The following is an 11,914-nucleotide window of genomic DNA, read 5'->3' on the forward strand; positions in this document are numbered from 1 at the left end:
CTCAGATAGAGCACATTTTCATCACTATAGAATATTCTAGCAGACAGCTCTGATTTTCTTTTTTTTTTTTAAAGATTTTATTTATTCATTCATGAAAGACAGAGGGGGAGAGAGAGAGAGAGAGAGAGAGAAGCAGAGGGAGAAGCAGGCTCCCAAGGAGCAGGGAGCCTGATGCGGGACTCGATCCCAGGACCCTGGGATCATGACCTGAGCCGAAGACAGACGCTTAACCATCTGAGCCACCCAGGCGCCCCCTGATTTTCAATATAGTGTACAGGCAACATGTAAGAGACATTTATAGCAACCGCTTGTCAGTTGAGAATAGAGAAGGATCAATGCGGCCTGCAGTATTTGGGAAGACTTTAACAAGACCTTGAATTGATGGTTATTTTGGCAAGTGTAAAGAACAATGGGGGACATTCAGTAGAGAAAAGGAAAGAGGATGTTTGGAGGAACAATAGTCTGACTGGCATGTTAAGGTGTTTGTTCTATGTTTCATAATGTCATTAATATTCCTGAGCAGGGTACTGACAGTCCTGGGACAGTGGCACCACCCAACAAATAATTTTTCCTTATGCAATTTAGTAGATAGAAGGCCAATATTTAATATTAGCATACCAATGGGAATTCATCTTGCGCCCCATGCTTAGCTCCAGAGGTGTAACACTGTACATAAAAGTGTCACACTAGTAACACTATATGTATATGCGTGGGTGTGAATGGACTTAGGTAAAATTGTGTTTTCTTGGAACAGTCTATGGGGATAAGGAAAAGCATATGTAGAGGTTTCTCACTCACCATCACTGTATTCCAGTCCCCTGTCCCTTTTTTCCTGTCCTCCTTTTCACATTTATTAGGTTCCTATTATGTGTTAAGTATTGAGGGTGCCGAGATAAACAAGACCTGAATCCTTCTGCCAGGAGCTCACAATCTTGCACATAGAACAGGCTGGTACTATTACAGCAGGGACATGGCCATGACAGGGCTGCGCACAGAACGCTAGGGAGCATGGCCGAGGTGTACAATGTAGCCTGGGGCAGGCGGGTTGTAGGCATGTCTTCTCAAAGCAGAAGATACCTGATCTGAATCTTGGAGGAGTACAAATTAATTAGTAGATTAAGTAGGGAATACCACATGCAGAGAGGGAAGATCAAAGACAAAAGCAAAAAAAAGTATGCAGATTGTGACCATATGGAAAGAACTAGCTCTCGTTTCTTCTTTTGTCTTTGGCACGACACAAAGGAAGGGCTCGAGGTATACTTATTTCCACATATATCCTCACTGCCGGTTAAGCAGCAGGTGTAGACAATATAGACGTTTTTCTAGGTGACTCTCATGGCTTGAGGGAATCATTTAAGTTGTCTTGACTCTCATCATCTGGTTATGGATGATAATAAACATAACGCCAAAGAGAATGATCTGCCAAGCCAGATTCAAGTTCGTTTAATGTGCTGTAATGCCTTTGTTCTGTCTGTTCCTCATATAATCATGGGAATTTCTACTGCCTTAGGAATGACATGCTAGGTTGTCACCCTCTCTCCCAGACTGATGCCAAGCAACTTGGGATCACTTGGGGAGAATTTATGGAGAAACCTTAGCCCTTATAAATTACTGTAGGGAGAAATGATAGCTTTTTTTTTTTTTTTTTTTTTTTTTTTTGGTTTTTCTAGTAACACAGACCTTACTTTTTTGGCTCCAAAGTGACAGCATGCTTTTAGGAAAAAATACAGAAAAGAAAAAGAAATTAAAATCACAGTATTAAACAAGAACCAGAGCCAGTCGGCAGTATCTAGGAACAGAGCCACCAGAATTCTCTCTCTTTTTATGAGTCAGAGGCATTGTCACAGGGAATTGACGGTTTTCCTCCCTTTTATGACACTAGAAGACACCATGGAAAGCAGTGTGGGGGAGCAGTGTGGAATGTGACCTCGATGGGAATCCCGGCTCTGCCACTTGCTCGCTCTGTGACCCTGGGCAAGTTGCTTGAGTAAGTAGAGGCTCCTTTTCTCTCATCTCTAAACTGAGAATGATAGGGATGCCTGGGTGGCTCAGTTGATTAAGTGTCTGCCTTCGGCTCTGGTCGTGATCTCAGGGTCCTGGGGTTGAGCCCCGCATCGGGCTCTCTGCTGAGCGGGGAATCTGCTTGTCCCTCTCCCTCTGCTCTGACCCACTTGGGCTCTCGCTCTCTCCCTCTAATAAATAAATAAATAAATAAAAATAAAAAACCCTGCTCTTGTAGGGTTGATTTAAGGAACAGAGATAATGATACAATGTCTGATCCTGTTAGACACTTAATCAACGGTATCTATTATTATAACTACTAATGATGAGTTTGAGTTGCTCCTTTCGATGCCTGTGAACTGCTTATTTTCTTAAAGGGGTGGATGCTCTGGTCTGCCACTTTTAGGATACTGACCTCTGGGCATATCTTTGTGAAGGGGAAAGAGAATTCCCAGAGTATGGCCCTCAGAGAAATAGGGAGTTTGATAGGGGTTGGAGGTCTGAGTGTTGTCAATAAACCAAATAATCCCTGACATAGCAAGATATACTAGAATACCAGTAAGTGTGAGCCTATTATAGGGATTAGCTCCCTATTTATGGTGAGAAAGTAAATGCTCAAGGCAGAAGTTTGGCTAATGATCTTAGTTATTAATAGTGGTTAAGGTGACACAGAATTATCAGATCAGAGATAGTTGAGCTAATTTGTGAAATTATGTAGGCTCCTTGTTTACTGAATTTATTGCTTATTGATGGTCATTTCTCTATTCATACACAATCTCTAGACAATGGGAAAGAAGAGGGAAGGGAGAGATCATTTTAATCTGTCCAGTCTCCCTTCCTTCTTCCTTCCTCCCTTCCTATCATTTATCTTTCTAGATTTTTAAAACACTTAAATTATTCTGGCATTTCTGCTATTAGTTTTATTATGAAGAACTGAGCCATTGAACCAAGACATGTTCATCTTCTTTTGTTCCTTTTTCACCTGGGTTTGGAAATTATGCTGGGATTGTTTCTCACTTTATGATTTGGCATAGCACGTAACTTATACCAACGCTCAATGTGTACTACATAATAACTAGCAACCTGAAATTACCGTGTCCCAGTAGATCTTGAAATAATGAAGGAGGACAATGATTCCTAAACTGTTCCCAAGTTGTTCCACAGAATACCAGTCCCAAGAGATGCTCTCAGGTTGGGAAGATTTGTCAGCAAATATGTTTAGGGCACACTATTTACTGTAACGCTTTTGAAAAATGAGAATGTAATTAGCTAATATAATATATATTATTATCTAACATAATATATGCATTAGAAAATATATATATTAAGGTCTGTGAAGTCTTGCAGTGAATTAAACTGATCATATGGTTTCATTGGAGTATTTCTAAAATAATTTGACCATAGAAGCTTTTTTCTGTATAAACACATATTAATATCTCAGGTACTACTGTTTTTGAAACACACTTTGGAAAATGTTGAAGAAGCGACATTCAGATTTTACATAATACAGCATCATTATTAAAAATATCTTTCGGGCTGACTGGGTGGCTCAGTTGGTTAAGCGTCTGCCTCCCGCTCAGGTCATGATCCCAGGGTCCTGGGATCCAGTCCCACATCAGGCTCCCTGCTCAGCGGGGAGCCTGCTTCTCCCTCTCCCTCTTCCTGCCACTCCCCCTGCTTGTGCTCTCTCTCTCTGTCAAATAAAAAAATAAAATCTTTAAAAAAATCATCTTTCTTTAGTTAAAATAGGATTTTAAAACCACAAAAACTTTTTTTTGTCTGGGAGGGAATTAGCTTTTAACTAATGTCAAACTACGGACAAGTGAACACAGAGGCCTTTTGAGACTCTTAAGCCATAATTTAATTGTTTCTTTTCCCTTTTCTACTTACCCTTGACCTCCTCTGGCCCTTTGGGACATAAGGAATTGTCCTTATTTTAAGAAACAAAAATGCTCTTGCTACATCTTGAAAGGTTATGTGCTTATTTGGAATTTTATTCCATTTTGACTCGATTCTGCTTAAATACCATGAGCCATTACCAGGTGTTGTGAGTATAATCCATTCACTATATAAGTAACAGTAACAACGCATGCTTAAGTAGCATCATTCTGCAAAACAACTGGCAAGACCTCAAGTGTCTCTAAATGATAAAGAGAGTGGTTATTTGAAAACTGTTCTTCTATTTAAGATAAATACATTAAGGCACAGAGATGACTGATGACTTTCCCAAGACCCCAGAAAGAGTCAAGGTGTTTTTGAGATTAAAACACAAGATTTTCTCGAATGGGGGCTTCTTAGGCCACATGCATACGGATTTCATATGTTCATCCCTACTGACATCAGAAATAGAGTTGGAAAGAGGATTGCCCTGTATGTCTGTGAATGTCATAAGTCATACAAAGCAAGCAGCCCTTCTCTGGTGTGCCAGGGATTTTTCTTTTATGGTCCTAATTGATCTCTATCCCCCAAAGGGTTCTGAATTATGCAAGTGTCTCAAGTCTTAACAAGCCATCCCCAACACAGCTGTGCAATGGAAATGTTCCACGGAAAGGTATTCAATTCGCTCTCGGCAAGGCCCTGGCTGCTCCTTGGAGAGACCTGGACCCAGAAGTGCAGGTCTGGGGCCATCTCGGAGAACTCTGGCCCGTTTCTGCCTCCTTCTTCCTCCCAGCTCCCTTCCTGCTCCTGTTGACAGGAGGGTCTAGTCATGGCACAGGATTCCCCTTGTAAGCTCATGAACTCTCAGCGCCTGAGCTTCTCTGTCCTCCTCTCCCTACCCCAGCTGCCCAGGTTTGTTTTTTACTGAGGTGAGCATTTAGTCTTGGCTGGTGGTGGCCTCGGAAAGAATATTTTCTAAGATTGCTTTGGTTTTCTTTCAAGTAAACCTCTACAAGCCTGGACATTGCTGGCATTGCTGAAACGCAGGTGATTTATTCCTAGAGGCTTAAATTGTTGTTGTTGTTGTTGTTTTTTTTAAAGAAAACCAACAATGTGATATACTCCTATAGTACACTCTAGCCACTGGTTACAAAGGACACCTGGCTCTGCCTTTTATCAGAAAAATTCAAATCTAAAGGCCCCCTCTGGGAACAAGTCAGGTTTCTTTGAGACACTCAGCCCCGTGGCTCCCTCTACTGGTCATTGACTTTGCTCCCCACTCGTTTGAACACTTGACTGAAATAAACTGGGAGCTAGAAGGGGATCTAGACATGTTGTTAAATCAGCAGTTACGGATCCAATAGCATATTTTTGTTGCACGTCTCTTTGTATCTGTTATTTTTCCCACCTCGATTTTGGCCACCTACGCCACAAATTCTTAGCTCAACCTAGTGTCTCCCTTCACGTCGGTCTTGGCCTTACTCTGCGTCTGCCTTTTAACAAGAGGCCACTTATTTGGATTTACAGCACGGATGAACACCATGACCGCTGGATTTTAAGACTAGATTATCAGTAAGTAAAGATCTTTAAAGAACTAGAATGATGTACAGTCATCACTTTGAGTTTATGAACCACGTGTAGGTTTCCCTTTTGAGTGCACATAGCAGGATTGTTGGAGGAACATGCCAAACAGGTTAACAGCTGCCCCAGGACAATGCTCTTGAACCAGTTCCTAGGATACACTGTCTTCCTGTGGAACTGAAGACAGTGGTGACTGAACCCACTCTGCGCCGGGTAGCATAAAATTTCTGCATAAACCAGCCAGAGTTGCCCTAGTACATGAAGCCTGAGTTACAGAGGTCACTGGCCCAGACTTTTAGAAAAACAGCTGTTTTATCTAGCTAAGAGAGAGGACTGGAGAAGCGCCCCAACAGGCTGGACACATTTTATTTCCTGGAGAAGCCAACAGCTGACACCCACACCCAGGCCTATTCAGTTAGAGTTGGAAAAGTAGCACATGAAGTGATTGTCTTTAATCTCAGCACATCAAATGATGCCAATGCCTAAATATCCTGTGATGTAAACACATCAATAGAAAGCTTAAGAGAGGCAGTCTTCAAGAGACTTACTTAAAAGAATGTTTTCACGATGATGCTTAGTCATAGACTATGTAAATTTTAACATACAATAAATCAATTTCAGAAACACAAGTACTATTTCAAAGATATGCAAACATTGTCAGGCTTTAGAGGAAAGTGAAGAAGCATCTGGGGTAACATCTGTCCACTTATTCAGGGTAAATTATTTCCAGAAACGATACAAGAATATTCTTTTCTACCTTCATCATTTTCTATATTGGAGTAACTTTATATATCACCCAAAAGGGCATCGTTATCTTAGTAGAGAACCTTTTGATGACTTGACATCTATGGAGTTAGTATGCTAGGTCAGTGGAGTCAGAGGTCAAATGAGGCTCTTTTCCCAGTCAAGAGTTAAGAAGAATTTTAATAAGATGTAATACTTGTAAAGCTTTTACCCATGTGAGTCAGTCCTCAAATGGCACTGTACTGAAAGGAGCCTGACCCAAATAGGATTTTATCTCCCAAACATTTGAGAGATTCTTGGATCAGACATATTAAAAATCTCTTCTCCAGCATCTCAAAACTCTATGGAGTTTCTCCCTTTTCTGTCTAAGATGGAATGAGCCCACTTAGCTGCACTTATCTTTTCTCTACACTCTTGGCCCCTTGACCTCCTCTGACATGACATATTTCATGCTTACACCCCTCAATCCGTTTGTCTTTCAGAGTTTCCTCTGGTTGTTCTTTATGCATATTTTGCCTTTTTTTTCTCATTAAAGACCTGGGCAGGAGTAAGGTGATTATATTGCCATCACATTGTCTATTGGGTGGGAGAAGAAGATTATGCTATGAGCCATCACAAAATAATACATCTGTTTTGTCACAAAAATATTGGAACCAGACTGTAAGGCATCTTCGACATGTACTATATGGGGAAAACACACTATAGTTATCCAAGATAGAGCACTGTTCAAAGAGTTTGGCTACCTGAACTGTAGCCCTAGTTCTGCTATACATGTCTTGGTGACCTTGGGCATGACATCAACCTTTCTCACCTGTAAGATTGACTTTAGTTAAAATTAGCTCCAGAGATCCTTCTAGCGTTTATATTCTGTGATTCTCTAAGTGTAATACCCAAGAAATTAGAATAGAGACTAGATAAGTGTTTAGAAACGTCATTCAGAGGGGCCTGTTGGAGGCAATGGCAATTTTAAATTATCTTTCTTCTAGATAGAAGGCTTTACATTTACAAAAGTGTAAAGCCTTCTTATTTGCCAGAGTGAAAATTTAGATCCTGTTTAGGAGAAGTATGAGACTTTTGGTAATGATACAATCCACAAGTATTAAGTGGTACTCCAGAAACTTGGTTTGTAATAATTGGAAAGAGATTTCTTCCACTGAAGGAAAAAAGCGGGTCCCAGAGGGGGGCCACGAATGCATCTGCAAATCTGGTACTGAAGGAGAGAAGGGAAGTTTTTATTTTCTAGGAAGAACCATGGCAGCGAACCCAAAATTCATAGAGGAGATTGAAAGTGAATCATTGGGTGTATTTTAATATTTAGTACGGTACATCATCAGCTAGAGGTGCTATGAGTTGCTTTTGCTGTTATGCTACATTGAACAGTTAGAATTTAGTATTATTTTAGCTGATTACTCTCTATAATCAGTTTTCAGGAACATTTTTGTTTCAGTCACTTCAGTTTGATTTCAGGCAATTTCAATGGCTTTGTGGATTTATGTCCACAGGGGCCCCAGATTATAGACATTCCGACCCTGTGTGACTCCCTCCAACCCCCTTCCTGCAAATCTATTTGCTTGAGGATAGACTATAAAGAACCTCCTTCCTCAAACAGCAAACATAGTTACCAAAGCGATAGTGGAATGTCTGATTAGTGGCTTCTCTGTTGGTGCTGAAATGCAGTTAATTTTCTTTCCCACTCTTCACTGCTTGCCTCTCTGGAAAAGGCAAGTTTAGCAAAGCTCTCATTCAGTACTGTGGGGTGTAAACAGCTGTTCAGGACTGTCAGGTGATTGGAAGATCTTTTTCATTATAACCTTAGCATTCTGTAATAACTAGGGAGCTGGTCTTTTTTTAAAATTTTTTTAAGTTCTAGATGCTTTGGGTATTAAGAGGTCCATTTCACAAAGTGCTAAAGTAAAACATTCTCTGAATTCCAAAGAGCATTCATTCTCACCTTAACCCCTTCCTCTCCTCCCCGTTTGTTTTTCTTTTCACTCAATAATTAGAACAGTGCACCTCTCAGGAGACTGGGTTCTATCTCAAGATCTGTACCTTCTTTAAATTATGCATATATATGTTTATGAAGACTTGGTGGAAGAGAAGGAAGCCATGCACGAAGAAAGACCTAGTTTTCAGAGGAGGACCAGAGGTTGGGAAATGGGTCCGCATCTCAATCACTCCGCAAGTTGCCATACCAAAGTGGGTGACCATAGATAAGAAGGAGTGAACTGTGGCTTCTAACTTCGCACTTGCAAGTAATTACCCAACACTGGGCCCTTTGGGAAAGTCAGGGGTGGATCTGTTGATGTGAACCACCCATTAATGTTCTGAGAGTTTTTATACTCATAATACAGTTTTTTTTTTAAACTTTTTATTTATTTATTCATGAGAGACAGAGAGAGAGAGAGAGAGAGGCAGAGGGAGAAGCAGGCTCCCAAGGAGCAGGGAGCCCGATGCGGGACTCGATCCCAGGACCCTGGGATCATGACCTGAGCCGAAGGCAGATGCTTAACCATCTGAGCCACCCAGGCGCCCTACAGTTTTTAAAATTGTAACTGGCAAAGTGCTATGGGTTTTAATGGGGGGCAGACCTGAGATCGTTTTGGTCTTTAGAACTGGACTAGTCTCCTCTGTTCGAGAAGGGCACAGCAGAGATGGATCTTAACGTATTAGTGGAAGTACTATTGATTTAAGACCGAAGCCAAGATCATATATGAATATTTGCTCCTCCACATCTCTTCATGTCCCACGTCAGTCAAGGCAAAAAGAAGCTGCGTTTGTAACAGAGACTCTGCTCTTTCTCTTCTCCTAGGGCACTTTCTCGGAGAGATTCCTCCCGGCTTCACTCTCAGTGCTCATCCCCATTCTCTTCTCTGACTTTTGTAGCACAAATGGAAAAAAGTGGGATATACTTGCTGGTCATGGAAAGAATATCATTTGAGAATTGTGACAATAATAGAAAATCTCAACTGTGTGTTTCCCTAGGTGTAGCAGGCCCTCGAAATCAGTGGAACATCTCTTTGTCTCTAGTGAAACAGGCGGCTGCTCCCTTTTACTTTTTTGAGAAACATTAAAGGAGTCGGACAAGGCTGCTGCGCTGGTGTCACTTAGATGTATGGTCATGAACCCAATCCAGGAGCGGCTACATAATGGCATAAAGAGAAGACTCGTGTGAGATCTCTACAACCGGTGCCAAGGGAGATATTGGGGTAACTACATGAAAACCCAACACTGATTTTTCTAAAAACTTAAGAGAAGAGTCATTGTGCCTGATGTGTAGGCTATAGGGAAAGAATCATTTTAAGAGTCTAGTAAAGGGCCCTGGGAAAGTTAGGTCATGAGCGATCTCCATGATCTCACTCAGTTATTTAGGGTGTTGAACTTGATGGCACAAGGAGTAGGCAGTTACTCTTAAGTGGTTCATAGCTGGTAGAGTGGATCAGCTGCCAGGAAAAGCAGAAGCAAACTCTCGGAGAACAGTTTTCATCCCCAAATTTAGGAATAACAGGAGCTCTTTTACGTGGGAGCACTTCTCTCTCTCTCTCTCTCTTTTTCTCTCAGAAAAGAATACTTCCCTCAAGGGAAATCTGGTGAATGAAGTAGTGTATTTTCACCCTTGTGATGATGGTGTGAGTCCGGCACTACCATAAAAGAAGAATTAACTTGGACATGCCACACACTTGGTTTGGCCTTGTCCCATACCTGTGCTCTTGTCGTGGTTGATTACCCTCATGTTTTACCATTACCACACTTACATCAGATATGAAGCAAGCAGTCTGCACTGTGGCTTGAGATGAAAGGTATTTTAATATGCTCAGGTCACATACTATCGGCCAGTAGTAATTTTATATCATTTTCTTTTTTTTTTATATCATTTTCTTTAAGGAAACCACACTCCTTGCAATAATTTTTTCCAATGAAGCAAAATTTTGCATGACAGAAAGCTTTGTGGGTAAGTCTTTCATTTGAATAATAGCACTGAATTCCCTCCATGTCAAGAGAATTTTAATATATCTTTATTATTTCTTTTGATATGCAAATGATATGGAGAAAAGCTTTGAAAGACCCTCAGTTAAACTTCTAATGATTCTACTTTCTTTAATGGTGAAGGATTATTTACAGCTTTGGTGAGGTTCCCCTTTTTAAGTGAAACGATATAAACAAACCAAAAAAAAAAAAAAGAAGTGAAACTTTTCCTCTTTTACTTTACGAACCGTAAGGGCTGAAATAGTGGTTTGGTTTCCTGACTGCCTGCTTTGGTTTGCCGTGTCTAAGCAGTCTTGTGCAATTAATTCCCCAGAGGAAATATTTGAAGAGGGTTTTTCTCCCACATGAGAGAGTTTCATCCCACACAGCCCACAGATTTTGACGGCAAACTTCATGGACCAAATGTCTGGTTTTTACAGAAGTAGCCGTGGAGTATGTGTTTCCTGTCACAGGTGCACGGTACTCTTTCTTCGACCTCAGAAATGGGAAGACATAGCAGTCTTTACATGGGATGGGAGCTTAAACACTGGATAGTTCTAAGAACCGGGTGCTCATCAGGTTGATTTTAATTTACTAGATGAAGGAAAAGAAGGTGGCAAGCAGGGTTCAAACTTCCAAAGCCTTCGAGCTGATTTTTCTTTACAACCGTCTGGTGTACCCAGAAGAATTGTATAATCTGGCCTGTATTTTGCTCTTGCTGTGAAACATATTGAAACGCTTTATGTTTAGGTGTATGTATAGAAATTCATGAAGTTCTTTTATACACTTTCTTGGTTCCAACATAATTCTCATTTTAGAAAAGTCCTGAAACGATAACTTTGTGAGAGCACATTTTGCCCCAGCTTGTAAATTTGGATTTCTTTCCTATCTACCAGCCACCTGATTACCGTCCCTGTGCAAAGGGCACCAGTTCACATCATTTTTTCCAAGCACTTAAACCTGGAAAGATACTTTTTAAAGGACTCACAGAAGCTGTCTTAAGGGGGTTTGGAAAACATCGCAAAATTGTTAGCAGACGTTTTGACTGTGCTATTTTTAGGAAACTAATTGTATTCTTTTAAAGTACATTTTTTGACAATGGGCAAAGTTTTCCTTGCCCCCACTGACATACGAAATATTTACAATGAAAAATGTCAGTAAAACACCCACACAGATACATTTTAGCTTCAGCAACAGTCGGCAAAGGGGGAAAAGTGATTCAAAAAGAGAGAAGGTTTTTTGCAGTATTTATGCTGCTATTTCTGCCCAAAATGAACTTTTATATTACCGTTCAAACAGAAGTTTGTTTTCAAACCAGTTGCTAGTTAAAGGAGCCGCTGATCTGGCATCCGTAAGAGTCAGCTCGAACCAAACAGTAAGCGTGTTGACCAGAGGAGACTTATTTCCCACCCCCGCAGCAACCCCTAGTAGGTCAGATGCCTGCATAAGTGTTATCTTTTATCTTACCTTGAGCACGTAAGATCCAGGAGAAAGGCTCAGGGGGCTCCCACAGGAGAGGACCGGGAAAGTGCTCTGATCGGCTGCTGGTAACATGCACTTGGCTTTTATGGGCAGGTGGGAGGAGCTGCTCTTCGTAGTAGGTGGGCAGGCAAGGAGCGGCGGGCGGGCAGCCCCGGGAGAAGCTGGACACTCTGCTCCGGGGAGGGGCGGAGAGGGCAGAGCAGGAGCCCGAAAGAGGGAGGAGAGACGGGGCGGGAGAGGGGTGTAGAAGTGGTGGAAGGAATGG

At 41.3% G+C, this 11,914-nt stretch overlaps 1 protein-coding gene across 7 annotated transcripts in view; it reads right to left on the reverse strand.

Moving 5' to 3' along the window:
• Positions 1-11,763, reverse strand: part of COL8A1 (collagen type VIII alpha 1 chain) — a 163,456-nt gene extending 151,693 nt beyond the window's left edge. For 3 of the 7 annotated variants that reach the window (XM_027585512.2, XM_027585511.2, XM_027585502.2), the window contains exon 1: positions 11,635-11,696. The gene's annotated coding sequence lies outside the window, so the exon portion shown is untranslated. Of the gene's footprint in view, positions 1-11,634 lie in introns of all 7 variants that reach the window. The other 4 variants (XM_027585503.2, XM_027585507.2, XM_027585510.2 and 1 more) reach the window with 4 other exon arrangements.
• Positions 11,764-11,914: the final 151 nt, after the last annotated feature.

The sequence above is a fragment of the Zalophus californianus genome, chromosome 1 (assembly GCF_009762305.2).
Source record: "Zalophus californianus isolate mZalCal1 chromosome 1, mZalCal1.pri.v2, whole genome shotgun sequence".
NCBI classification, from domain to species: Eukaryota; Metazoa; Chordata; class Mammalia; order Carnivora; family Otariidae; genus Zalophus; species Zalophus californianus.